General features: G+C 38.7%; 1 long non-coding RNA gene across 1 annotated transcript; it reads right to left on the bottom strand.

The window, feature by feature from the left end:
* Positions 1-27: 27 nt before the first annotated feature.
* Positions 28-27,456, bottom strand: LOC106482490 (uncharacterized). Its single transcript, XR_001292168.2, has 5 exons — positions 27,416-27,456; positions 26,136-26,218; positions 17,562-17,724; positions 11,782-11,885; positions 28-74 (listed from the first exon to the last, which is right to left on the bottom strand). It is a non-coding gene; the product is annotated as an uncharacterized lncRNA (long non-coding RNA).
* Positions 27,457-27,789: the final 333 nt, after the last annotated feature.

Genomic DNA, 27,789 nt, shown 5'->3' with positions numbered 1-27,789 from the left:
GTGCAATGATTCTGTGTATGCCTACACAAAAGATCCAGGCTGCATTAAAAGGTCTCGTTCATTCCTTTGATGATCTGAAACAAACAGGCATCAAATGATTTATACCATGTAATCAGTGTTCAAAAACAAAGCAGAATAACTAAATACCATGCAGAGAGAAAAAAAAAAATCTAAACCCTTAAACTGTCTTTTCAACATTCCTGTATATGAGCCAGTAAGTCATGAATGAGTATAAGGAAGCCAGCAAGGAAACCTTTGCTTGTAAACAATTCTACCCAGGTACTAGTCCAGAAGAAATAAGTGACTTTGACCCATCCAGACCTTACCTGAGTGCTAAATCTCTCCTGATATGACCAATAGTAATTACTAGACACATCTTTAGGTGTTTGTCACTATTCTATGGAGGAAAAGACAATGTGATTGTCCCTATTAAACTTGGCTGTGTGATACTGCAAAGAGCACCTTAAAATGTCACAGATATCTGCAGTCCCTCTTGTCTCTATTCTTAGCTTGCTTGCTTATTACTCTACTAATGTTTCTAAAGCCAGACTTTCTCCAGCTTGGTTCTTAAGGGTGTCTATGGACTACATGAGTAAATCATTCTTCTGGCATGGTGCATTTATTCAACATACTACAATGTATCTTAGTCCCATAAAGGGCTAAGAAATCCTTGATGATTTGAAACTCAGTACTACTGCACTTAGCAAAACTACTCAAAAATAGTAAAATAAAATCTGTCATTAATTGAATAATTGTTTTTATTTCCCCCATAGAAATGGAAGGAAGCACATAAATAGTTAATGTGTTTCTACAGAAATGAAGGCCAACACAATCAACTAGCTAAGGATTTTTTCCACTTTTTTAAATCAGAGAAATATTTTTTAGCATTCATTTATGTTTTCAGCATTGTCCTGACATCTGTTCTTAAAAAGCACAATGAAAGGCATACTTATGGTAACACTCTGTTTTGCTCTGCTGCAGAACTGCCAAGTAATAAGGATTTGCATGACTAAGCTTCTATTATGCTGACATATGCAGAACATAGGAACAATCATTCTTTCTAGTTTGACAACACTTAGAAGAGAAACATTTCTTTTATTCTCCTCTAGGACATTTAGGCCTCAAACACAATGAACAGTATTATTCAACCAAATCAAATTTTAAATGGACGTTTAAATGCTGAGTTCTCTTAACTAGAGACACTTGGATAGCAACCTTACTACGTGAACTAAAAGTCATCAGGGACTCGACTAACACTTTCAAACATACAGTATTTAATTTGACATGTCTCTACATAGAAACTGTCACATCATTTTGAATTTACATTTTTGAACTTAAATGTTTAAATAAGCTTCTTTTTTAAGTACCTTTACAAAAGTCTTCGATCCATGATGAATATATTTGACTGAAATAATATCCAACCAAAGCACATAAAATCACTGGCAAACTTTTCCAAACTAGGGTGTTTAAGGTTAGTTTGCAAATCAGTAACTAGCATTGGCCTACTTTCCTCTGGGAGCAGCATCTGTTGGTCCAATTGACTTCAAGTGAGTGGCAGGTGCACAGCTGCCTAAAAGAGTATAATTTTTAGGCCTAATTTTAGGCATTGATTTTAAAACTTTGCCCTTTTTTTAAATGAAATTCTCCTTTGTTTATTTGGCACCTTCCATTATACTGCACTGTATATCACAACTTAGATTTCAACACAGACCACAATAAAATGTAAATAAAATATAATTCTGGGCTAAGGTTCTCAGTGGTAATGTTTATTTCCTTCCTAGACATCTAATTCATACTACAATCTATAGCGTACATCCACTAGAATGCCCATAAATTTGAATTTGTACATCTCCTACCTATCTAGAGTATCTAGATATCACATATAAAATAATAAGACATATCCTCATCATTTATACTAAAAAAGGCAATATTTTTCACTGATAAAACTGTCAGTTCCAAAATGTTTGGAAACCAGCTACCTAACTACTATGTCATCTAACTACTATGTCATCTACTATATCCCAGTGTAATCTCTTAGATAGGGCGAACAGTCTGTGGAAGTCTATAAGAATGAAGTGTTTCCAGGGAAAGCCTATAATTCTACATTTTTAATGATACAAGAAGGGAATTAGTACTCATTTTTCAAGTATCTTAGCAGGAATTAACTCGGAAAAGGAGAAAGAGCAGGTTGCCCAATATTTGTACCAAACACATGAGAACCACTGAAAGACCCATTTGTGGCAGTACAGGTTTTGCAGATGAATTCATCAGTTACACACATCAGTCTCCACCACTTGCTAGAAATTAAACGGACTTTGGATGGTGAGTCTAGCACAGCCGGCTATTATGATTCTGTTGACAAAAAAAATTCTGAAAGTTATTAAAACCATAATTAAAGTGTGCAGGTGGGAGAGAAAGGCCACTGTGACACAGCCAGAATGTATTGCTGGTGCAATCACACCTTTGATGTCTCATTGCTGTATTCTGGATAAACCTTCATTAATGGTAAGCATTGGCAGCCATTTTCAGCTTGGTTTTGTAAGTAATGAGGCTTAAATGATTGTGTTATCTGTCTCTTTCCATCTGTTTATCTCTTCTCCCTCCCTCCCTCCCCCTCAACCTCCCTCTCAGAAAACTTTCTGAGCTGTTGGCCAACCCAAATTACTGTTCGCTCTGAGGGAAAGGGAGGCAGAGCTCAGCTGTTACATTTGGCAGCAACCAATTGGCCAGCTAGTACAGCACATGCATAGTGCCAGGCTAGACAAAGTGCACAATGGTTTTTACATAATGATATGCCATAAAAGAAATGGAGAAAGGTTAACGTAGTGCGCTGGGAAGGGAAAGGGACAAAGGACAATAAGCCAATGGCAACCACATTTTATTAGCTCCACTCTTCACAGACTGACTTCTTTCTAGTGGTGATTCTCCCCTGTATATTCTGTCTGTATTTAGTACATATTCATTGACACCATTGGTAAAATTACAATTGCACGAGAGAAAGCACACTGATCAAAAGATAGATTTACTATCCTAGTAACCTTTCAGTGGTGACCTGGAACAATCAAAAGATGGAGATGAGATGAGAAATAGAAGGAAAAAATCTCTCTAATAGGGAAGTAAGTCACAGTGCAAGTCTTTCATAAATAACTGTTCACGTGCATACAAATTTAGGATAGTTTTCTGCTTACTGCCGAGTTGCTTTTCAGCAACCCACTGAGTATTATCTTAAGAATAACAGGGGTGAGAATAATAATTGCCCTTAAAACTCATCAGCAAGTGTCCTGAAGACTCTTCATTCCCCTCCAAGACCACTCTCCTCAAGTAGGTAGTCCTTTGTACTAGAATTTAGCCTGAAAAATCCACAGTCACCATCATAAGAAAATCAGATATGTAAGAATGGAATCATCCCATGAATTGTTTGGTAATACTGTCTTCCAGATTAATGTCTCCTTTGGATTATCTGATGAATGTTGCAGTTAACTAACTTTCTTTTGATCCTCCTACTGGGAAAAATAGAAAGGATGAGATGGCAGGGGAGGAAAGATAATTATGCTCAAGAAGATGACAGTATTCTATCCATACTAGGAAGGTTAAACTCAAGTAGTTTCTTCCCAAGACTCCTATTACCCAGTGGAGATGCCAGTGTGAAGTCGTTTAGCTAGTTTTAATTTAATACATGTTCTCATGTTCTTGCAACACCTGGCATATGGTGAATGCACTGAGACTTGTAAAAACCAGTGATTCATTGTTAATCATTTAGAAAAGAGTCTTGCCAGTTCGGAGATTCAGGGTAACCCTGTATTTCTGGAAAAGTATATCTACACCCCAATTTCTATCTGCTTTATGAGATTGAAACTGCAGGTGAGGTTGGGAACAGAATTTGGATCTTGATTTGTTTTACAAAAGTTTGGGGAGTGTCACTGAAATCCACAAATAGTCTGTGCAGTATTATGTGTGGGTAACTATGGAGATTCAGTAAGTGATCCCACCATTAGGAAGATCTCATGGCATGAGCTGTCTGTCCACTTTTCAAAGCTGAGCATAGCCTTAAACAAGTAACTTCACCTACAGGCTGAATTGTATTTGTTCTCTTTTGCATTGTAATGGCTAAATTCTAATCTGTTTTAACACAATTACTTTTCACAGAACGATCACATTTTATGTGCACCTATTCTAGAAAACTATTGATATGTATTTGCATAAGAAATATTTTAAGTAACTTATTTATTGAAAACTTGCCACTTCGCTCTCCCACCTGTGATTTTTCCGGAGTTAAATCTCAGGGTCTGAATTTCACACTTCAATATCTCGCAGAGCCCATTTTACCATTACAAAAAGGCATGTTAATTACTTATCTTGTTTAAAATAACTTCAGGCTGCTTCAAACTTAGCTGGTGGAGATGCTCAGATTCAGCGACCCCTGCCACTTTCTTTTTTCTGTTTCATCAACTCTGATTAGCACCATGAATGAAGAAATCAAGAAGACAAGCCAGCCAATGTGAGGTTGACCCTCTGGGAGAAATGGTGCTCTTAAAAGACACAGAAGGGGCAGGCATAGCATGTGGAAGATAGTTGGATTGAGTGGGTTGAGCAGGTCTTTGATAAGTCAAAGGCAATTTAGAGGGAGCACACAGTGGGCAGCGTAAAAGACCTAGGATGCAAAAGCGTATATAGCTGTGTAACAGGAGGCTAAAGTGAAAGGATGTGTTGAAATGTCAGTTCTTTGAGCACTGAAGTGGAGAACCTGTCCTGTGCTAACCCTTGAGTAATACAGACAGGTTCTGCAGGCTCATTGCTACACCCTCTGTCCTGTGAGAGCCCAGTGTTTTTGTGCCAAGTCATCAGTGTGTCAAAGGCTCACAACAGAGCGGTTGCTGGACTGCTCTCAGGAGCTAATGCAATAGCACCAGGGACTCTCTCTATAAGGTACTACCCCTGCAAAAAACAACTACCAAGACACTACAAGTCCACATACAGCAGCCACACAATACAAAAAATCTTGGATCAGTCCGGGTAAGCTCTCATGGATTCTGGCAAACTTTGTATTTGAAACCATACTTCACTGGACTCAAGCTTAGTTCTACTAAAAATCAGAACTGAACAAACATCACCAAAAGATATGCAAAATAGTAAATTCAGTTACTTAGCTCCTCTTCGGTGCAGCACAAAGCATGTGGCATCAAAGACACAGGACAAAAATGCACAAAAAAATCTAATAATCTTCAAAATTGCACTTCTCACAGCTCATCAATTACATTAACAACACCATCAATATATCAGAAGACAGACTTTTTTCTAAGTAAATGAGATCTAAGCTTGCTTTCAACAAATTAAGAGATGCCAGAAAATTAAGGCATCATATATGGGCCAGGTATAAGCTTCATCAGGTCCAGCAAAATTGCTAGTAAACATGACTAAACTCAGACTATGCGCAGAGCACTGCCTGTATTTCTTTGTATTTTTTCAACAATGCAAAATGTTGAGGTTATTGTTTAAATATATTTTCCAAAGAATTCAGGAACAGTTGGAAAATCAAGAGATAGATGACTTGATAGGGAAGAAGTTTACATTTAGACCTGTTATTCACACTGCACCTCCTGACTCTCTGGAAAATGTAAGAAGCAGACAAGAAAGTTAGATGGGGCAAGACAGCAAGAAGTGTACAAGGCTGGGTTTGTTCGAAAGTGCTTCCACAAAAGAAACAGCCATAGGACTATCCAATACAACCCCACATCTGCTTCCAATTTTGTAGTCTTCTGTGTCTTTGATGAAAATCTAATTTTTCCCAAAAGGAATTGCAGCAAAGCTGAGTAAAGAAAGGTCTATTGATAAATCAAATGCATCTTTTACAGAGTGTGATGTTTTGGAGGCATGGAGGGGGAGAGGAGGTTTGCCTCATAATGTTGTGCTGCATCTCTAAAGCTCCCTTTACATGTCATTGCTTTCTAACCTAAGAGGCACAGTCTATTTAGAGCATGACTGAACTAGAGGCTCCAAGCTAGCTCCTTTTTTGTCACAATCCCTAGGCATCCCAGACGCTCACCTCCATTTAAGCAGATGCAGTCTGAGATTTTTCCTTAGCACATGGTTTTAAACAATGTGAGGCAGCACACTTCGAAATCTACTTGACACCAGCGTGTCCTTTTGACACCCTCTCCAAAGAAAGCAGAATACAAAGAATAACACTTCATCAATAAATAGTGCTTATTTTATCACATTTCTTTCACACAGATACCCAAGAAAATTCTTTATCCCATGAGGCACGCTCTACTCAGACAGTTCTTATGGTAATGCCAGCCCTACCTATGAGCTGGCTCTCATTTCACCTACTTACATTAAACTCTTGGCCCTTTCAAAGTTAACAGGAAATTTGCCACTGAATTTAGCAGGGACAAGACACACTGCTCCTGTTTCAAGCACACAAAAACCTTGAGATCTTGTCTGTCATCAGCCCACTATTTTCTCCTCTGCAGCCATGTTGTTGGAAACAGTCACCAGGCTAGACAAGACACAGCAGACAAGAGCAATCCTGCAGACACACAGCTTTTCAGGGGGACATCCAACCAATACACCTGGGGCAAAAATCTGACTGGTAAAAGGACAAAAAATCCCATTGAAGTCAGAGGAACTATGCTCATTAATGTCAAGGCTTAATTTCACCCATTAAAAGGCGAACTCTTGTGGGATTTCCTGCCTTCTTAAGCCACATACTTCCAGTTTACCTATGAGTCAAGTCTAAACGCATAAATTTAAAATAAAATGCATTTATACAGCCCCAGGATAGACCGTCTACGTTACATGTTGCCTCCACTGTCTAAAAACTGAAATAAAATGTTTTTAGTGTAAAAGCACACCTATCCTTCTAACAAACTGGGTGGAGAAAAGGCACAGCAATCTTTGACGAGATAGGAAGACCAGGGCAACTGTAGGACAAAGGCCTTAGTGCTGATCTCACCTTTTTTGCAATGTAAATCTACTGAGATTGTACAACTTAACTTGCTGTTTAAAAGGGACAAAAACCACCCAAACAGCCCAATAACTTTTTCTTTTTTTGCAGCCAAGACAAAGCCATTCATGTTGCAATACTACTGCTAATTTACTTAACATAATTTCTCATTTGAGCACCTGGGGTAAGTGGAAGCATTGGGACTGGATAATCCTCTCAATGATCTTTAATCAGACAGGAATATTAGGTGTTAATAGCTCTGATAAAGGGGCTGTTTAACCCAACTGTTAACACAAAGGCATGTCTGCCACAACGACTATTTCAACAATGCATTTGCCAGTCATATTAATTAAAACTAATTCCTTGCAGGCCACAGAAATCACAGAGTAAACCCACATGGACAAAGAAATGTCTAGGTTCTACCATGACAAATCACATTAAAGAAAAGGAAAAAAAATTAAAATTATCCTAAGGCAATGAAATTTGTCTCAGAAAATGCACTCTCTTGGAAATTCTGGAATTGTAAAATCACAGCGAAGCTAAAAAAGGCCTTTAATATAATCTTTGAAATGTGTAACCCTATGCCTGTGCCTCTGGCCTATGACTTCATACTAGTCATTAAAATCTTCCAATAAGCCATATACAAATAAAAAACATGGAGCCTTTTTAAAGGTCCTGATGTGCCAATTATTTACATGCCATTCAGCTTACTGTCTAAGATCAGAGTGGTTTAAGCAAAGCAGCATAGTTGATAAATCTCCTATAGAGGTTAGAAGGATTTTCCCTTTTTCTCTTTCACTCTCTTAAGAATTTAAATGAATCTCATCTATACATTCATCAGTCCATAGAGGGGTAAATTCTTAACCACCTGCATATAGCTTTCAGTCATACAACTTCTATCTAGTTTAGCTGGAAGGTCTTAGTTAAAACAACATCCACCAACAAAGGCTTATCCTTCAATAGCATTTGGCTTTCAAAAGGTTCAAAAGGTCCTAATATACTAAAAGGAATATTGGAAAAAGACACAATTTATATTTTACTTAACAAACGAACATCCACATATGTTTTGCTTAACAGGTAAAATGTATCCAAGTTAACTCTTCTCTTCACTGCCTTCTGGAGACTGCGAATGGAGAGAAAGTCAGTTTGCACAAAATGAAATGATTAAACATGTGAAAGTAGGTCCTAAAGGTGTACTCCGATGTGATAGCACAGACCCTTCTGCCAAGACCTGAGAAGTCAGAATCTGGAAGAGGAGGACAAAAGAGTGCTATGAAATAAGTATGCTCCAGAAATCTGTGCAACACTCAAATACTTGTCTGGTAAAAGGTAAGCTTTGAACGTACTTTCAAAGACTGATTTGTTATAGTTTTCTTGCCAGAAGGTCACTTGCAGTTATGTGTATCTATCTCCAGGGTGGAGAGAAATAAAACAAAACAAAACAAAAAGCTAAGGTCATATTCTAACTATTAACACATACTCACCCACCTCATTGGGAAATCAAGATAGGAAATAACTGTAACTTTTGGTGAAGATGATGCAGCTATTAATATACCTGGAGCTGCATTCACTTTGACCAAAATAAATATGACTCCTAGTAGATAGTTAGGAATGTGGGAGATCTTTCCTTTGAAAGATTCTTGCAGATCTTTAGCATTATCTTAATGCAGTTTTGTTAGGTGAATTATTTATTAACTTGATACTCCCATTGATCAACACATGGAACTCCCACCAAAGTCAATTGGACTTTTGAGTGCAAATCAATAGCAGTATTTAAAGGGATATTTTCCCTTTGATGAACTTAGGAAACTCCCATTAAAAAGTAATGGGAAGTATACAAGGAATTCTCTTGCTAAAAATCACACAAAATAAAGATACCTTTTCTATTATACCTCTCCTTTTTTTTTAAACTGATTTACATTATGCATTACTGAAAATTAACCTGACCTCTAGTTAAGCTTTATCACAGAACATAATCTGCTCTCTGACTGGCATTACCAAATTCTTCACTATACAGGCTTCTACAGTTCCTTTGGAAATTAATTTATTCTGGAATCACTACTTTAGTTCATAAAACAGAATAACTATTCCGGGACTTAAGCATCATTTTTATTTTGAAATAAAGTGTCCATATAGAAAACTGTTTTATAGAACAGTTTATCCTGTAATAGCTGTGTCAGTTAGTTGACCCATATAGATATGTCCTAAGCTTAGTTTGGCAGAATTTTAAACTTTCATTATCAGAAAGCCAAGCTTTATTGTTTTATTAAGGTTTACAAGCCAATAACACCCTGATTCTTAGTAAATTTATGGCCCAACATTCAACGGATTGTAAATTCCTATATAGAATTATGCTAGCCAGGCCCTGGATTGAGTTATTTAATTATTTGGGAGGTAAATTCATTTCATCCTGGAGTTGATTTTTTTTCCCCAACAAAATTCATTGAAGGCACTGGCACTGAGCATTAACAGAATCCTTGTATTTGTCAATAAGGTCGTCCAAGTGTTGATGCCTTCTGGAAGTAAACTTCTGTTAGCAATGCTGTTGCCATTCATTAAAAAGAAATAGTATCTCAGAAACTTTAAAAGCATCCCAATTTTCCAGAATACAAGGGTAGTCAAGATAATTCAAGAGTAGTCAAATCATCTTGTGCTTTTGTTCTTAATGCCAACACAATGCTGGTAAATTGCGACTGGAATCACCTAACTGCAAACAATTACTTGACATGAATTTGGACAAAAAAAAAATCAAATGGCAAAGAAAAGATGCAATATTGAGACAACTGCTAATTGCCATGGCACATGGACTTAGACATAGGGCATTTCATGACAATTATTTGAACTACAGACTCTAAACTGGTGGTTACTTTCACCACCTGCATCAAAAAAGGGGTGCATTTTCAGAAATGTTGTCCAAGCCAATGAAAAGACACTCACAGAAAAGAATTTACTTAAGGAAGTGTGCACACTCTTGGGATCACCAACAGATTGTCCCCCTTAAACTGCCACAACTCCATTTTTTTCCTTTCTCTGTGGCACAGAACACAGTCTGTTATTTAAGATCACCTGGAGAATTTTATTAAACTCCGGCTACTGAAGAAAACAGTGATGCCCTGATCAACCTTGATCTTCCCATGGTTCATTATGCTTATGCTGTTTACTATTGATCCTAAGCTTTCCATAACATTTGCAAATTGTCTTGTGGCTACTATAGTGGGAATTCTCATAGGGCAAATTTTCTTTTCATCCTTCTGGAATAAACAGCATATTTATGGCCAACAACAGCTAGCAGAAGCTGGACTGAATGATTTCAGCTCTTCTCACTCCACCCTTTCTCTGCCATTAATAATATTTTCTGGAGACATCAGTCACATCTCTTTGTTTTAATGGCATGTTTCAACATTGTGGCAGCGATGGAAGAAATTCCTCTTTAATGACTGGAAGCTGCCTTGTTTAGAAAGAATCATATTCACTTTTGTATCACAAAGGAAACCCAGTGCTTAATGGCAGGAAGTCCTAATTTTGACCTAATACGTTCTCTTTAAGGGATTATTGACCAGCTAGAAATTTCTAGACGCATTAACAGTATAGAAGGCAGAGATCATAATGTGAGAAGATGGAAACACACTGGAGGATTCCTGTAGTCAACTTGCACTGGGTAGCAAAAAGGTCTGCTTACCCTCATCAGCAAAAAGGAGATACTTAGTAATGTGAGCCTCTGCATCTTTCCCTGAACCATGACTTTCATTAAGAAGCTATTAAGAAAAAAAATGCTTCTTCGTAAGTCTGATCAAAAGTGATGGAATTTCTCTTACTAATTTCTAACATTCCCCATATGCTTGTGCATACTATAATATGGAATTACACCCTGGAAATCAATTAGAAAGAGGGAAAAATGGTATACATCTTTTCAGAAAAAGGTATAGTCGTGAAAAAAGGAGAAGAAAAGTCCCCTGAAGTTTACTTGGGTATTATTTTATTTAGTAAAATAAAAACACTTTGGTCAGAATTGCTGGACGACATGTCTGATTTCCTGATTCTAAATTTTTACCCATTGAAAAATAACATACAGCAGGGTACGGGGCTTTAGCCATTCTTGCTTTGCAAAGTAAACTTGACATGTCTACCTGCAGGCCCCACTTCTGGATCCTGTAACCAGGAGCACTGGTAGGAAATTTTCTAACAGAATAATTTTCCATCAAAACACTCTAGCCAGAGACTAAGGATTCCTGACTTCCTGGTTCTCCTGGCTCCACTTCATCTTACCAGGTGGGCAACCTGGGACTGTATTTCATTTTTGAGAACCACAAGACATACCAGGTATGGAAATGGTTCAGTATTTACCAGATGAGATGTTACAGAACATACAAGAGACAAAGACACTCCAGCTTCAGAGGGTTTTATCCCCAAATCAAAATGAAAAACTTTCCCAAAGTCAAGCTTCTCCTTCTTCTTACTCAGTTCTAGTATACAGTGATGCGATAGTCTTCTTGACTTGAAAAGCTTTATTGACTTTAACAATTGGCAACTACACAAATAATATTTTAAATTACAGCCTACACAAATCCCTCTTGCTCTAAAGGCTTATCATCCTTTGATGGCTATATGGTAATGCTGAACTTCCTCATATACCCATACCATATGCATGAAAGTTGTTCCTTCATTTTGTGAACGGGATCATTGTGGATCCTGTCAAATTCAGTTCTTGTGAGTTTCTGGGCTTTTATCCTTCTGGGCTAAGGGAGTCCTAAAGGTTCAGCAGGAGGCAAAGGCAAGGGGCTCAGGGCCAACAGTGCTGACATTGTATTCACCACTCTCAGGTGACAAATTAATACCTTATCTTAAGTCATCCTTTCCTTTGTCCTTTTGGGGGGATTGGTTGGTTGGCTGGTTGGTTCCACTTCCGGGAAAGCCTCAATTAAGTTAAATCAACATATTCCTGGAATACAAAATCAGGGACAACATAAGATATTCCTACATTATTACCACACTTCTGCAGAAGTTTCTGCTTCTCTAGACAAAAATCAGACCCTACCAGGTTACATGACGGAGGTGATAGATTCATGATCTAAACACATCCATGCTCCTGGGAACTAAAAGTGAAATAGCTAACTAAAGCACTCAAGATCACAGAGGTGAATAGACTGTGGTTTACACAGTTTATTGCATGCTTTGGCTATAATCTTAAGAATTTAGGTTCTACCCAACCCATTTGTTTGCTAAGAAGTGATTTTCATAACTCTGTATACATTTGTGCGCAGATTGGAATTGCAAACACACAAAAGCCGTGTTGAAAGCTGCCATGGGGTTTTTGTAAGAATAGATTATGAAATCCATTGTTTTCATTTTCCTATCCTAGACTATCTATCTATATATATATATATATATACACACACACACACATATATAGTTAAGTGTTTTGGAATCTTAGCACAATTGATCTGCCCTCTAACATTTTTTCATTACTTGCTTTGATGAAAGATAAAAATAAGAGATTTATGGTCATATCTTAAGAAATAAAAATATTTAATATAAAAATTGTACCATGACAGTGCATGGTAACTCAGGTTTTTGATTTTGATTCTGAAATTTGCAGTCATTTGGTATTACATCAGAGGCTATTCCTATCAAGTTTTGTATCCTTAACTGTGGCAGTAATTCGGAAATTCTTACTAACATGTTAAGGAAAATCAGGCAATTTCTAGCCAAATTTGTACCCCAGACTATGATAGCAGATAAATTCCCAATAATATACTGATAAAAATAACATCAGTGATTTTATCATAAGAGAAATACAGATAAGAACATGTGGATAGTTCACACACAAATGCAGTTATCCCTGAATCCAGATTATTTTTATTTTGGCATTTTTCTTTCTGAGATCTTGGATTTTCACAGAACTTTGCAAGATCAGTGTTTTTGTTCTGCCTCTCCCTTTTCTTTTACTGTATAACTGCCTTATACAAAGTGATATTTGTATGCCAGCAAGTAATATGTTTATGTAATAGTCACCCAGACCTGACAAGTACTGTAGTGTTTTTCTTTTGAAAATTGCCCAAGGTGGGGTTATTTCGTCTGCTTTGACAAATTGTATATGCACTATCCACATTACGCTGTCACATCTACCTTAGGTTCATCAGTATCCTATTACTGATGCTGCTGTTTTTAAATCTAAATACAGTAAGGGGAAAGCAAACAAGCACCCAAACAAACCCACCTTTAGAGATGATTTCAAAAACAAAGCCCCAAACAATGACACTGTGTAATAGCCCTGAGTGATTTTTTTTATAGCTCTGTTCTAATTCTTCTGTGAAGAGAGAGGGGAGCGTTGTAGAGGTGCTAACAGACCATGAATTTACAGAAGTGTAGTTCACAGCTAAACGCACTCCCACTTCAAGCTTGGCCAGGAAAAATGAGGGCACCACAGAAGTGAATTAAAAAATCATGCAAACAGTCCCACCAACAACCAGGGCAGTAGCAGCTTACAAGATCAGCTTGATTTGGCAGGATGCCCATTGTACCATGACCTAACAGGGCCACGGTGGGAGGAGTGTCTTATGACTTGCAAAGAGGATGGGGGTGGGGGGGAATAGAAGCAAAAGAAACATCATTTAAGCCTATGTTGAATTAATTTGTTTTACAGAACACAGAGTAAAATGTGTTTGAAGAGTTTAACCCTAATGTATTTTAGGCTGCATACGAATATTCTCTCTGGGTCACCTGTGCTACTGGGAGAGATGGCTATTGCAGGGCCCCCTCTTCTGCTGGGGTGTATTGACCCCTCAAATCTCCCTGAGCTGCTCATGTGCATTCTCCAAATGAGACCGTGGTTCCATGACAGTTTAATCCGATCTAAGCTGGGGATGCTGCAGTCCCACCACCCCCAGCTGCTGCCCTTTCCTGTGCCAGCAAGGAGGCTTGTCTGCTCCCACACTGAACTGGTTCAGGAAACACAGAATAACATGAACAACAATAACAGTACTTTCCTGACAGTTTGGCTGCCAGTGGAGGCAAACAAGCAGCAGTACTGGTGCAAGAGATGGGGTGGGGATGGATATATGTGATGCAAAGCAAAGCCACAACAATTCCAGTTTGAATCGGTTTAAATCATCTTGGAACCACACTCCAGGCCAGCTAGCCAACGCCTCCTATTTAAACTGCTTGTGCTGATCTGGCTCAAATTTGGGAGTGTTCCTAAAAAGAGCTTCCTTATCAGACTAGAAGGGGTGGGAACTTCCCCTAGCTATCAGTAGACACTTCCTCAGATGCACCTGGGTGTGGGGCAGCACTCATTTTCTCCTCCTGTGGTCATGGCCCCATATGATCTACAAAGCCTACCAGAAGTTTCCAAGTACTTGTGGCAGAAAAGGTATTGATTAGAGTTTCTCTGTGTCCAGCAGCTGGGAGAGGCTCCCTCTTCGAGGCAAAACCAAACTCCCAGTGGCCAAGACACTCTGGGAAGCTGTGATAGGCTACCAAGATCCAGACCCCATGTGACAGGTGATTTGAATATGAAGAGATGCCAAAGAAAGAAGCTGGTAAAGGAAGGGCCCTGTCAAATCCTTTCTGGACTGGAACTTGAAATCATTTTTTCCCCTTCCAAATTTTACCAGGGACCCTGTGCCGCAAGAGAGCAACCAAAGAGGCTTAGTACTTGCTGGCTTGTTTGCACGCATCAGTTGACATGCTTCCGGTGCACACAGGCTAACTGTCATGTTAGAGATTGGGAGGAACACAGAGTATCAGAGGAAACATGTAACTAAGTTTTACTATCTCCAAAAGTCACCTGCTTCTTCCCAGTAAATGTGGCATAATTCAGAGCCAAAACTGTGGAGGGCAAAATCAAGGATACCCAAATTAGCCACTAATGCAGGAGAATATTCCACATGTTACGGCTAATGTCTTTACTTGAAACCTGGGTTTAATTGCCAGCTCTTCTACAGATTTCCTTCATCACCTTAGTTTCACAAGTACTTACTTCTTTTGGACTCAGATACATCTGCAAAGAGTAAACCCTGCAAGGTATCATGATGATAGACACAGTAAGAACTGGAGATGCTCAGACAGCAGAGTAATGATGAAACTACACAAAGTGCTTGAGACAGGAAAAAAAAAAAGCAAGTTCAAGGAATAAGAGGGGGAAGACTGGATTCACTGGGAAAAGTACTTGAGCTTGTGAAGAAACAAAAGGAGAAAACAGTTATGTTAGAAGAAAACCCAGAAGTCACCTTTTAGAAGTCAGACCCAGTACTGGAAGGCAAGCCTGTGACATTTCACTGACAGCAGCACATGTTCAAGATGTTGAAGTGATCTAGTTCGGGAAAGGAGCAGGAGTAACATTGCTCAGGTTTTGAACTGTGTAAGGCAGGAAAATATCTTAATAGCCTGAAACTACTACAGTTGTTGCTGGGGAAAGGGGAACAAATAGAAAACATTTATACTGGGAAGGAGAAGAAGAGGGAGAGAGAATGAGGTAGTCAGGAATAAGTGCAGTAAAGCAAAAAGTCTAACCTATATATGCACAAAACTGTTTGCTAGAATAAAGGTCCTAGAATTAAAACTACTTCTTTTTCAAATAAAACAAACAGCCAGTTTTTTTATTACCAATTATGGTACTGTCAAATGTCAGTTTATACTGTAAATGCCTTTGGGTTAAGACCACTACTCTGTTCAGGGGGTAACCTAGTCACCAGCACAGAACCACTCCTTACGTGTATTTCATTTGTAACACAATGGAGAGTCACATATACCATGGTAAGGGGGATGCTCTGAACTGTATTGACATTAAATCCAAGAATGTTATCTGACTGTTGAGAAAAACTTAAACTTCCCCCATCCAAAAAGGTGGATCGAGTTCTGCTTTTTCATTGATTCTCAAGAAAAATATAATCATAAAGACCTCCTCTGCCCATGGCAGATGTTTTCATTCTTTTCCCCTACATCAGAGCTTCTGAATCACTCATAATAATTGGCAAAGGCTATTCATACCAAATGGGTACGTTCTCACACACTATGATGATAAAGCATTTCATCCATTTGAAAAAAAAAAAAAAGAAAACACTACCCACAGAACTGCTACATCACATCATCTGTGCTTTGCTGAATGTTCACAGAACAATACTGGAAGTCATTGAAGTGTCAGATAGTGATTTCATCATGTGTCAGGCCTCCCACTAATAAATGATTCATCTTTCTCAGTACTGAGACCTCAAAAGAATTAAGGAGAAGAAGAAAGAAATTCATAAACTTTAAAGTGAAAAGTACTCTACTGATATTGTACTTCCCAAGTAAACAGAAGCTTATGCACACACCAAGAATATGTTCAGAATTTAACCTTTCATTTATCTGAAATGTACTTTCAACTTTAAAAAGCAAATCTATTGAGGAAAAAAATAAAGGTATCATGGAATTCCTCATGTATTATGTCACCATAATTTTTGGAAGTAATTTGCTCAATTTACAAAGATACAAATACGAGATTTCCCCACACACACACTCCGCACCCCAGTTTTGTGAACTGAAACTGGAATTGGAGAGAAATCTTTTCTAGTTTTTGTACTAATGATTAACAGTATGTTGGTCACAGTAAGTCTGCCCCAACCTCTGACTACTGATTACAGTTGTAAAAGCAAATCTAGTTCCTGTAGAAGGTGATGGGAGACCTACAATGGACTTTAATGGAAATGGGACTGGAAGGAAATGTCATTTTAATAGAAATATACATAATCATTCTTTGCTGCTTCATAAAGCCAGAACATCTCTCATTCATGACAGTAGCTCTACAGGATGAACAGGAGTAGCCAGTAATCCAAACTTATTTCTCTCAGGAGGTATGAACTTAAATACAGATCAAAACCAGAGGATGTACTTAGCAAGATACTACCATTTTTGCTTAGTTTCCTAAGACAATGAAGTTTGTGTAGCCACACACTGTGTTTCCATTAGTTTTTTTTTTTCTTACTCAACCAAATGCAGCAGACATATAGAGGTCTCAGAATTCTCACATTCTTTGTAAATATAAATAGCTAGGAGAAGAAAGAGATTCTAAAAGTTGCCCCAGGTGAGAAAAAGACTGTAACATGAATGAACTTTATGAAGCATTAAAGAATCCACATGGGAGCGAGACCTTACAAATGACCCCACTGTAGGAAAAGAGACAATTGGAATTCACTACCAAACCATGAGACACCACCCTATGGGAAACTAGGCTTTGGTGGTCCTGCCACTAATGGAGTTCCTTCTGCTATAGTTGTTTTTTTCCTCATCAAAACAGCATCTATTATAAACAAAAGTTTAACCCGTGGACTCAAAGCAGGAAGGTCTATATGGATACAGAACTGATCCCACTTGATTCCTTTACTGGAGGGGGGAAAAGAATTAGATGAAGATGATTGACTTTGGACTTCAACTCCCACTCTCAGCAGAAATAATTAGGCTGACCTGAAAACTGCTGTTGACAGAAAAAAAGTCACAAGTCCCTGAGGTCTCATATCCTAAGCAGGTGCTTATTTCTCCGGCTTATTCTGAACATGAATACCAGAGATACCAATGTGATAAATGGAGTAGTTAAAACCAGCAATGTACAAAAGCAAATTATCCTTTGCTGTTCCCCTACCTTTGTTTCAGTAGAATTAATTTGGGCTTCCTGGGTAAAGATGATGTCCACTTTCTCCATCAGTTTGATTTAGCATGACATCTTCACTGTCAGCAGAGGAATGTAATAGGCGGCAATGAACATTTGTATGTCAGAACATTTGCATGGCTGTGGGGCAGGATGACTGAATGATCAAAAAGAAAAGAAAATATGAAATACTTAAAACACTTTACCATGAAATCGCCTTCTCTCCCTTCGCCCAGCACTCCCTCCATGTTAAATCAGGTAGAAAAGTGTGATAATATTAAGGCTTAATCCAATTTAAATAAATTATTTTCTTGTAAATGTTAAAACAATCATTACATGCATCATTTACCCCCTCCTCTGCCCATAGTCTTAAATTATGCTCCATTATGTTGAGATGGAAAAAATATGCAGAAATGTTTCTTAAACATCAGAAATTTTGTTTTTGATTATATTCAGAGGTAAAAGTCATTTAGAGGTCCTAGCAAAAAAAATCTTAGCATTACAGGAGTTTGTGTAGCAAACTTAATGGACAAATTTCTTTGCTAGGCTACCAACAATATTTTATTACAAACTTAAGGTGTAAGATCATTATAACTCTCTATTGTGATTGGTAGCAAAGAAAAAACACATGCAAAGAACAATCTTGTTCTTACGATTAATTACAAATGTACAAATGATTCATATATCATACCCTGTCTAAACTGCACAGCCATGCATTTGTAACCATTTCACCATCCACTTCTGTCAAAAAGCATGATTTGTATCTACAGTAGCCTGATTCCACATCACAGTCATAGGTAGTTATGTTTATGAATAAACAGCTACCACCAGCCAGAACTGTATGTATGTGTCAGTGTATTTTAGCAAAATCTGCTTCAACTAACCAATAATGCATGTCTCTTCAGCTAGCTTTTTTTTTTTTTTTAAGGAGCCAGACCAGAAAAAGATTAGGAGAATGCAAGCCAGAAACACATGGATGGCAAAGGGCATGAGAGGACAGACAGCAACCTTCAGCCGTGGACGATTAATGGTCAGTCAATATTGTGATAATCACCCTACACAGAGGAGCATAGCAACTCTTCCTGTTCATCTCCCACATCCTTACTGTCCCATAACACATCTGCCACAGGGATGGGTGAGGAATTCTCTCCCCACAGGCAATGTATATGGCTGAGGGGGAAACACTTGAGCCCTGGGCACTGTGAAGTCCCTGACTGCCAGTGGGCCATGCAATCGTCCTTTGCAGGGGCCCACACTGTGATCTACTAGGGGAAGAGCCCTGCAATAGCATCTGTGTGACACAGCAAGCTGCAGCACATAGGAGGACGAGAAATGGGACATTGATAATTTACCTAAATTCACCTAAATATAGAAGTCCATCCCAAATCCTTCCCTCAAAAATCTCAATTCATCTAACCAGGTTACTGGATCACAGCAAGGTGCCAAGCCTGGGTTCCAGCAAGGGTGAAATACAGATAGCGGTAGAAGAAAGAAAAAGTTCAGTGTATCCACTTCAAGACTCAGTCAAGTCACTAACCAATTAGAAATCTCTGCTATGGCTCTGTGGACACTGGCACCTATGCACACACACCCCTGTAGACATAGACCTACTTACATATTCTTCTAAAGACAGATCCTAATCCTCAAGGCTTCTCACAGATCTCACATACAGGATTTAAAAATAATCACCCTGCTACTCTCTCCCCAGGACAGCAAAAGATAGTTTGTTTTAACCTCATGGCTTCAGTTCATGCTTCTCCCTAGGAACATCTGCTTTGTTCAGTTGCCCAGAGTTAGTCCTATGAATAAGACTGAATAACATCTGTCTCACTAAGAAGTTTTTCAACAAATCAAACCACTGTAGTTCTGAGTACGTAACTTGCCAGACAGTGTTACTGGTCATAGAGGGAATTCCAATCTTTGACTCACTGTAAGTGTGTTCCCACGCCATTTCTTCTGCCACATAATTCCCTAGTCCTGAACTGTTTGCTAAGAAAGCTTGAGATTATTTGTGTTACACTCCATGCAAAGAAACTACAATACACAAACAAGAAACTACAATACACAATTATACAATGACGAGATGATTCCAGTTCCAAAAGCCTTAAATTCTAAATAAGAATATCTTGGTTTTAAAATGAATCTTGAATAGTTGATGAGATGAGCCACCTCATGGCCCAGATAGGTAAAATGACATACTACTATTTATTTTATGATTAGACAAATTACCAGGCATGCACTTACTGGAAAGGGCTACTGGGGCTGTTGCCCACAATTTTCAACAGCTGCAGGCATACATACACCCTGTCAGCTGATGGGAGAATGGCATGAGAAACTCAGAAGGCCAAAAATATTTTTAATTTACAGGTAATGGCAGTTTGAAAACTTTTAATTTAATGAACACAACTAATTCATTAGGTGTATGCTGCAAGGCTGGCTGAACTGCCTTGGGTACTAGAGGCAGACTTGGTTTCCTGTACTGCCTAATTTACCATCTCAAGAAGTAATCTAACAGCAAACAACCACACTTTTCAGCAGGATAAATGAGCCCATCCAGACCTCTCTACTTCATCAGCTAGACAGCCAGTGGCAGTCAAATTAGTTTGCTTAAAGCTAACTTTGCAATCTGCAGTATAGATCTAACCTTTGTTTCTTAGAAATGCCACAGGTAGAGCAACTTCTGCCTTACCATCCTGCCTGTACAGCTGCAGGGGGCCATGACTACAGCAGAACTGGCACAGCACAATTGAAAAAGGGGAGAGAGAGAATGCCAAGACCCTACCCATGGGGCCTGCAGAGCTGCGTATGTACTTCAGAGCCCAAGGAAGCAATAACCTGATCAGTATTCTACCCTTGTCTCTTGGTAATACACAGGCTTCAAAAAGCATGTTTCTATTGTGACCAGATATTCACTTTAATAAACAAACTTTAATAAAACAAACAATTAAAAAAGCCAGATACTCCCATACAGCATTCCCTAGAAGCCAATTACAGAAAACCATTCTCGTGGGCCAGCAGGCAATCTCTTCCAAGGGCCAGGCAAGGAGGAAGAATGGAGTTTACTGCTGCTGCTCTTGGGCAGGAAGGAGCTGGGACCACTGAGGCTTTGAAATAAAACAAACAGCTTCTGTCAGGGATAACTGTTTCTTCACGGATTGGTCAGCAGGAGACATCATGTAAGCTGGCTGGCTGGCGACTTTACCAAGCCCACTGCCTTTCCAGTATGTTGTATCTGCATCAGTGAAGAAAGCAAATCTTGAACTGTACCCAAATCCCTTAAGAATTATAATAATATGACTGACACTTGGTTGGGCCATCCTTTCTCTGTTGTTGCTGTTATTTTCAACCTAGTTCAGCTTTTGCCCTGACTCACTGATGCCAATATATTTAATATACAAACACTTGAGAACGATAATTCAGCTTTATTATCCATATTCCCTGAGCTCACATTTCATAAAGTATAAGCACACTCAAGAAAGTACAATTCCTAAAATAACCAGGCATGTACATTTCCACCCCCTCTTCAGGAAAGCAGTTCAGAACAGGCCCTACAAATCCTTGCACCACTTCAAATTGCTAACCTGAACCTCTTGATAGCAGCAGGATGCCTTCAGAAACAGCTGGTATTTTATCTTAGCCTTTCACATCGAGCTACTACATCAGCATCAACTGTGTTTATATATGCATTGCAATGATAGAAGACATAGCATGAACAAAAGAAAAATTAGAACACAAATTCCAGCAAACCCATTTGAGTTCACATCAGCAAAAGGCTTTGAAACCATGTATCCAAAGCCAGCACATATTACAAAGTTGATAAAAACAATAGAGACCACCACTGGAATTATTATAATTGGGTAGCACAAACCAGAAATAAACATATCCAAGTTTCTGGGCAAAAAAAGCTATTACCAAGACAAGTAAGTTTTTCATGTAATTTATTTTCTACGTTCTGCTCTTTGCTTACTGACTTCAGGGTCTCAACTCTGTATAGTGCTGGTGTACCTCAAAAAATGGTCAAAACCCAAAAGGAGCTGAAAGCATCCAGCACCCTATAGAATCAGATCTTACATATGCTGTTATTAAACACTGAATTGTCTGATAAGCTTCCTTATGACTACAACAATCAGTTACTGTTCCTCTTTTTCCAGTAGGAGCCCACCCATGTGTGTTAAATGAGTATTTATAAAGATGACCTTTTATTAAAAACTTTACACAACTTCCATTGTGCTCAATATTAATTATATTTGGCTGTAAGACAAATGATCTTTCAAATGTCTGAATGTTTTGTTCTTGTACAAGGCAAAATAATAGCTAATCTTTAGCTGGTAAATTGGACACCAGTAGTGTCTACACTGCCAGCCCTGGAGCTGAGCTTGAGGCCTGATTCACCACTTTTCCACACTATTCATCAGCTGGAAACAGCTCTGGGCAACTGAGTTTGTTTTTTTTTTTTCCCCCAGCAGGAAAACCGAGTGTCCTAAGCTTCAGAGGAGCATCATTAATGCCTATAAGGATGTACTCCATCATGCTACACCTCATCTCATGGCCATACGTGCTCTCTATCTTTGCAAAATAAGCCATCTCAAACAAGACAGCCTTGTTTCCTTCCCAGAAAGGCCCTGATGTTGCCTGCTACTACAGCAAATGGCCTTGGAAGACAGGCTCTGCTCAGACTGAGCTGACACACAGTGAAGGCAGACATGCAAATGACAGGTTTGTGGAGTGACCTTGGCATAACTGAGAGTCTCTCTATAGCCTCCAATCTACCCTGGCACGTAAGAACCTATACTGCCTATTCTCTCCCTCTCCCCAAATCACTAGACCCCACTGCTGTAGCAAAGCTAGCCCTTGCCTTTCGAGCCTACTTCCTCCCTGCCCCCCTTTTCCCCTTTTCTCACTACCAGTTTGGCTCTCTGCACCCACTGCCAGCACATCCAGAAGTCCCACACTCCACTTTACCCTCTCTCCTCCAGCTTCCCCCAACTCTCCTCACTTCCCTGTGCCCCTTGCCAACAGTGAAATACCACAGGGGAATCACCATTCCCTCCCTGCTCCAGCACTGCCTCACGCCTCTTTTGCTCAAGCTGGGCTTCTCTGAGAAAAAGCAGCACTGCTCTGTCCCAGGCACTTATGCAAGTGCTGCAGCATATCCTGCCAGTTTGGGCTAGCCTACCACTGCCTAAAGGGAAGGGCGGAGGTGGGCATGAAGAGGGCTCCCCTTGCCCATGTAGCGAATGCTGCCCTAAGATCACAGCCTAGTCCCACTAGCCCTATCTCCCCCATGGCACAAAGTAAACATTATACTCTTCACATGGCTTTGAGAAGGGAGAGAAGACGACGACGACGACGATGACGAAAAAAAATAAATTTACAAATGGGCAAAGATGTAGGCCTTCCACGTAGGCCTCTTATTTCAGAATAAAAGCATCTTGCTTCAATTTAATGAACTGGTTAAAATGACTAATGACTAACTCAGCTAACATAGTTTGCATTTATGCAAAATAAAGAGTTTGTGTGGCAGTTTGCACTGAAATGAAAGCTATGGATTCATACCAATTTGATCATTTTCTTTCAGGCTTGGGTGCCTTCACACCCTTCAAGGTTTACTGTCCCATAATCCTATTTCTCAGCAGATGCAGGGCAACTAAACAAACTGCAGTAAATGCTGAACAACACGGCAAGGACAAGTACCCTTACATATCCAGCTATAAAAAGCAGTGAAATAAAATGTGAAGAAAGAGAAGCTGACATAGTACTAAATTAAACAGACAAAAAGCAGACAAAAAGCCAAATGAAGAGATACAGCTTTTTCTGGGGTGCTCACACCAAGAACACCATGATTTTCCACAAGCACTATTTTTTCATCAATCCTGTGAGATGAAGAAATACTAGCCCATTCTACAGATCATAAATGAAGGCAATCAGAAATTAAGGTCCACAGAGTCCCAAAGTACCTGCAACCTGATTCTTCCTAGTACTATGCCTTATATATCCTTTGAGCGTTCAAAGGATACAGCTTACAACAATCTCTGGTGCAGATGTACACACATCTAAGAACCCATAAGAACCTAAGAGAACACATAAAATGAGGAACACAATGCAAGATCTACAACAGGAAAACTTTAGCAACCACAGATATATTTATTTCCCCATCTCCTCTTCTACATTCTTAAGTGGAGAAAAAAGTATTCTGCACATTAGGAGATTTGGATCAAAGAGCTACGATGGTCACAAGTCACAACTCATCACCTACCTGACAACTGTAGCTATTTATGTACAAATTAGTAGTGCTGGCCTGGCCACTATTAGAAGGTTGATGTAAATGACTTTTCCAGCATCACACTCCTTGGCAGAGAATCAATTTCTCCAAAGCAACATTCAGCTGCCTTAACAATAAGATTGTCTTTTCTTCTTGCATTCATAGGAACACATGGGAGTAAGAGTTCAACAGAAAACACTCTCCTTCACCACACACTCTAACTCACCCCCAGAACAGATTTGTTTAATACACAGAATAAAAAACAATCATCCGATGGAGGGGGGAAAAAAGGTATGCAATCTATTTTAAGACTATTATAAAGCAATATATAGATATATGTATAGAATTAAGATTGCACAAGCATTTCCTAATTCTGGCATTTTGCAACTTTTGAGTGCTTAACTTAGCCACTTTAATATCCTTTCACTCTAACCATCTGTGCAGTGTTTGTCTGCACATGCATGCAAGGCTGCCTCAACAATCCAGGAGATTCTAAGCACCATGTCTCAGTTGCCCAGCGGACTCAAAATCACATGCATAAATCTACATTGCATGAATTCAGACTCATTGTGCATGTGATATAGAATCTGCTACACACATAAAGATTAACAGCATGATGGCAGCTGCCTGTTGGGAATCCTCAGGCCCAAATGCAGAGGTAACGTTTTGCGTACACTGACTTACTATATTGCATGGTCATTATGTTTTTTATATATATATATTTAACAAAATATAAAATAAAAAAAGGTTGTGGGGAAAGTGGCCAAACTGACCGTCAGCAACTGGTTACTCATATCTTTATTTCCAAGAGAACTAATATACGGAAGTTCTACTTCCCTCTCTGTAAGGGATTCATTCACAGCAGTAGACATTTTTCTCTTAACTATGTATCATAACTCTATTTCTTTAATATTCTACTCCAATATTACAGAAATATGCTATGGGACTCTTAAGTCCAAAACAAAACAATGAGGCAGAATAGGTATACAGGAAACTTAGGATGTTTAAATTATGACAGAAAAGGAGAAAGGGACTCAAATTAGGAAGTGTGAAAAACAAAATGTTGGGTCTAGACATCAACTTGAGTAAGCAGCAAGAACTACTCTGGAAAATTCAACATTATGGGAGTCTGTTGACAGAGATCACTCTCTGTGATGGACTTTCACATCACTCCTATTTGCCAGGAGAAAGGGTCGGCTGCCTGTGGTAAAGTTCTACCTTCTCAAGCACAGAAAAAAATGCACGATATGGAGGTGATGTTGTCATTTGTAGCAGAAAAAGCTACTGCATAGGAATGTGTTTGACTTTTACAAACCTGGGAGTCTACTTTTATAATCTCTTTACCTATTTTGAGCACTTAATGTGAACTGAACTATATCAAACCTCTAAGCAGCTATTCAAACCACTAAAAATGGTAATTCCCTGTGCATTACAATACCTCCACAGTTTTCCAGCCTTATTCTAGGGCTAGAAGCAAGTTCTGTATCCCACAATGCAAAGCTACCAACCCACTCCCACCCTTATCCTTCTTAATACACAAAAGGTTTTGCTTTTATCCACACATGGAATTAGATATTGGAATTTAAAGTTGCATCCCTTTCAGATGTAGAAAATCTGTTTGATTCTAGAGAACTTAAATCTTGTTCTTTCTTAGGCAGGCATAATTCAGGTAAATATGCCGCATTTGAGGAAAAGGTATCCAGAAGTTATTTTTATGAACTGGTAAGCAGCCATCTGTCCACAAACAATCACAGCCTGCCCCCAAGACAAGGATCCTTTTATGGCTGGACTTGTCTGGCATCATGCCCTTTGTTTGCTGACTGGTGAATTATGGCTCACAAATTCACCCCATGTTCTTTCTGCCTTCCCTGTACTGCTTGCGCCTATTGTTTTATCTGTTTGACAAAAAAAAAAAAAAAAAAACACAAATGGTTGTGCTTTGGTTTGTAGTATATCCTCATTTGCCTTATGAACTAAAGAACCTTTTTTTGATTTTGTCCAGCAACCACACCAGGACCTTCTCCATTAGCTTACTGAAAATCTTGCCACAGAAGAACTCTGAGGACACCACAAAATATTTTGCATGCACATCTGCCTTCCAAGTTTGAAACAGTATCAAAAGCAATAGTCCCTGTTCAAAAAAGTAGCATAGCCATAAATAAGTTGGCTATGAAGAACGTTCTTTTTCCTACAGTTGCTGAAAAAGATTTTATCTGTGTTAAGGTATGAAGTGGGCAAGTATCGTAAAAGCTTTAGCAGTAGGAGAGGTGTAGCTAAGGTTCATTCTTAATAAAGCTTCCTCTTACCTTTCACTGGAATTGTGTACTGGAAGATTATCTTCTGTGCTAGAGAATGACCATATTTCACCTCTTTTTTGGAGGTGCTGCACCTGGAATGTTAAGTACACAGGAGTCCAAATGGATGAAATGCATTATTCTCAGACAAACAAACAACCCATAACCTCCATGCCTCCAAAAAAAAAAACAAAAAACCCTCATATCACCACCACCCCTTACAAAAATCACCCAAATCCTCAAGCTGTTTGAACATTAGTATCATATTTCAGAAAGCTGAACCTGCTCTGTCTTCTGACAGTTGTTGGCAAGGTTGACTCTAGACGGCAATAAAAACTAACCTGTAGAATACTAATCCAGTGTTTGGGGTTCCTTTATAAATCTGTGTTACTGGAGGAGAGGAAGAAATATCTTATGGCAAAAGGAATCTATTCAAAGAAGAAATTAATAAGATACAAACAAGGAATCTCCACCATGTGAATGTCAGGCAGTTCTTAAACATTTTTGAGGCACAAATCTAGCAGGAAGTTGCCAGGATGAAACTCACTATCAAATTAAAGCTTTCCTGAAAACATGCGATCAAAGGGCAAACACCGACATCAGTAGCAGTTAACCTGCAATACTAACATTTATAATATTAGCATTCAATTAATTTTGTAAACCAGTTAAACTTCAGTATTTAAAAGGTCAGTCTCCAAAATGTCTACAAGCCAAAACAGAAGGGCAAGCTCCACAGCAGATACATAACATGTAACATGTACATGTAACATGTACATGACAAAAAGCTCTGCAGAACAGGGCACAAATGTAAACAGAGCCATGGATCTATGGAAAAGGTTTCTACCACCCAGTCTAGAGAAGAAAATGCATTAGTTTGCATTGATAATAGGCTCCTGTTCACTGCATGACACAAAACCCAGTAGCAAACACAGCAACACTGAGACTCAAGAAGTTGCCAAAGTGAGGGGGGAAAAATAGTTATTTTTGCTACCTTATTTGAGAAAAGCCAGGTAGGTTTGCTGCAAGAACCTTCTGCTTAATTGTTGACTCAGAAATACATGTATGACTAACTTTGCCTCTTCTCATTTTCTGAAATGTCTCCTAGAGTTACAGACTCATTGTTTTTAATTGAAGACAACCTGAGACAAACGTGTTTTCTTCCAAATGTGTCCTAGGCCTTCAATCTACATAAACACTTTAATAAAAATAACTGAGGGCAGAAAGTTAAACAGTCCTCAAAGAAACTTGCATATTTCCAATTTAAAGGTAGGAACAAAAATCTTTTTACTTACACTTCGAAATAACACGTTTTCCTACAAGAGGCTTCAGGAAAAGACTTCAAAAGATTAACTTGATCACAAGTAGCATTACCAATTACCACAAAAGCTTGATGTTGAATGACGCTGAATAGAGAACCTTTTTCCCAGTTTAACTTTTTAAAGTAAGACTAGAGGAAAAAAAAAAACTAAAATAATTAGTAATGAGCATGGAGAAGTGAGGGGAAAATTAAGAAAATATGAAATAACTTGCTTTTTTTATTTAGTGTTTTAAACGTTATTTATGTCCCATTTCTACGGTGAGTGAGCATAGCATTCTCTCTTTATGTGTTATAAGGGAGGAAGGATGGTGTTGTGTTTATAGCAGGCAACTGAGATTCCCGTGGGGA

Source organism: Apteryx mantelli, chromosome 2 (assembly GCF_036417845.1).
Source record: "Apteryx mantelli isolate bAptMan1 chromosome 2, bAptMan1.hap1, whole genome shotgun sequence".
Taxonomy (NCBI): Eukaryota; Metazoa; Chordata; class Aves; order Apterygiformes; family Apterygidae; genus Apteryx; species Apteryx mantelli.
This window is presented reverse-complemented; position numbering and strand designations above follow the sequence as displayed.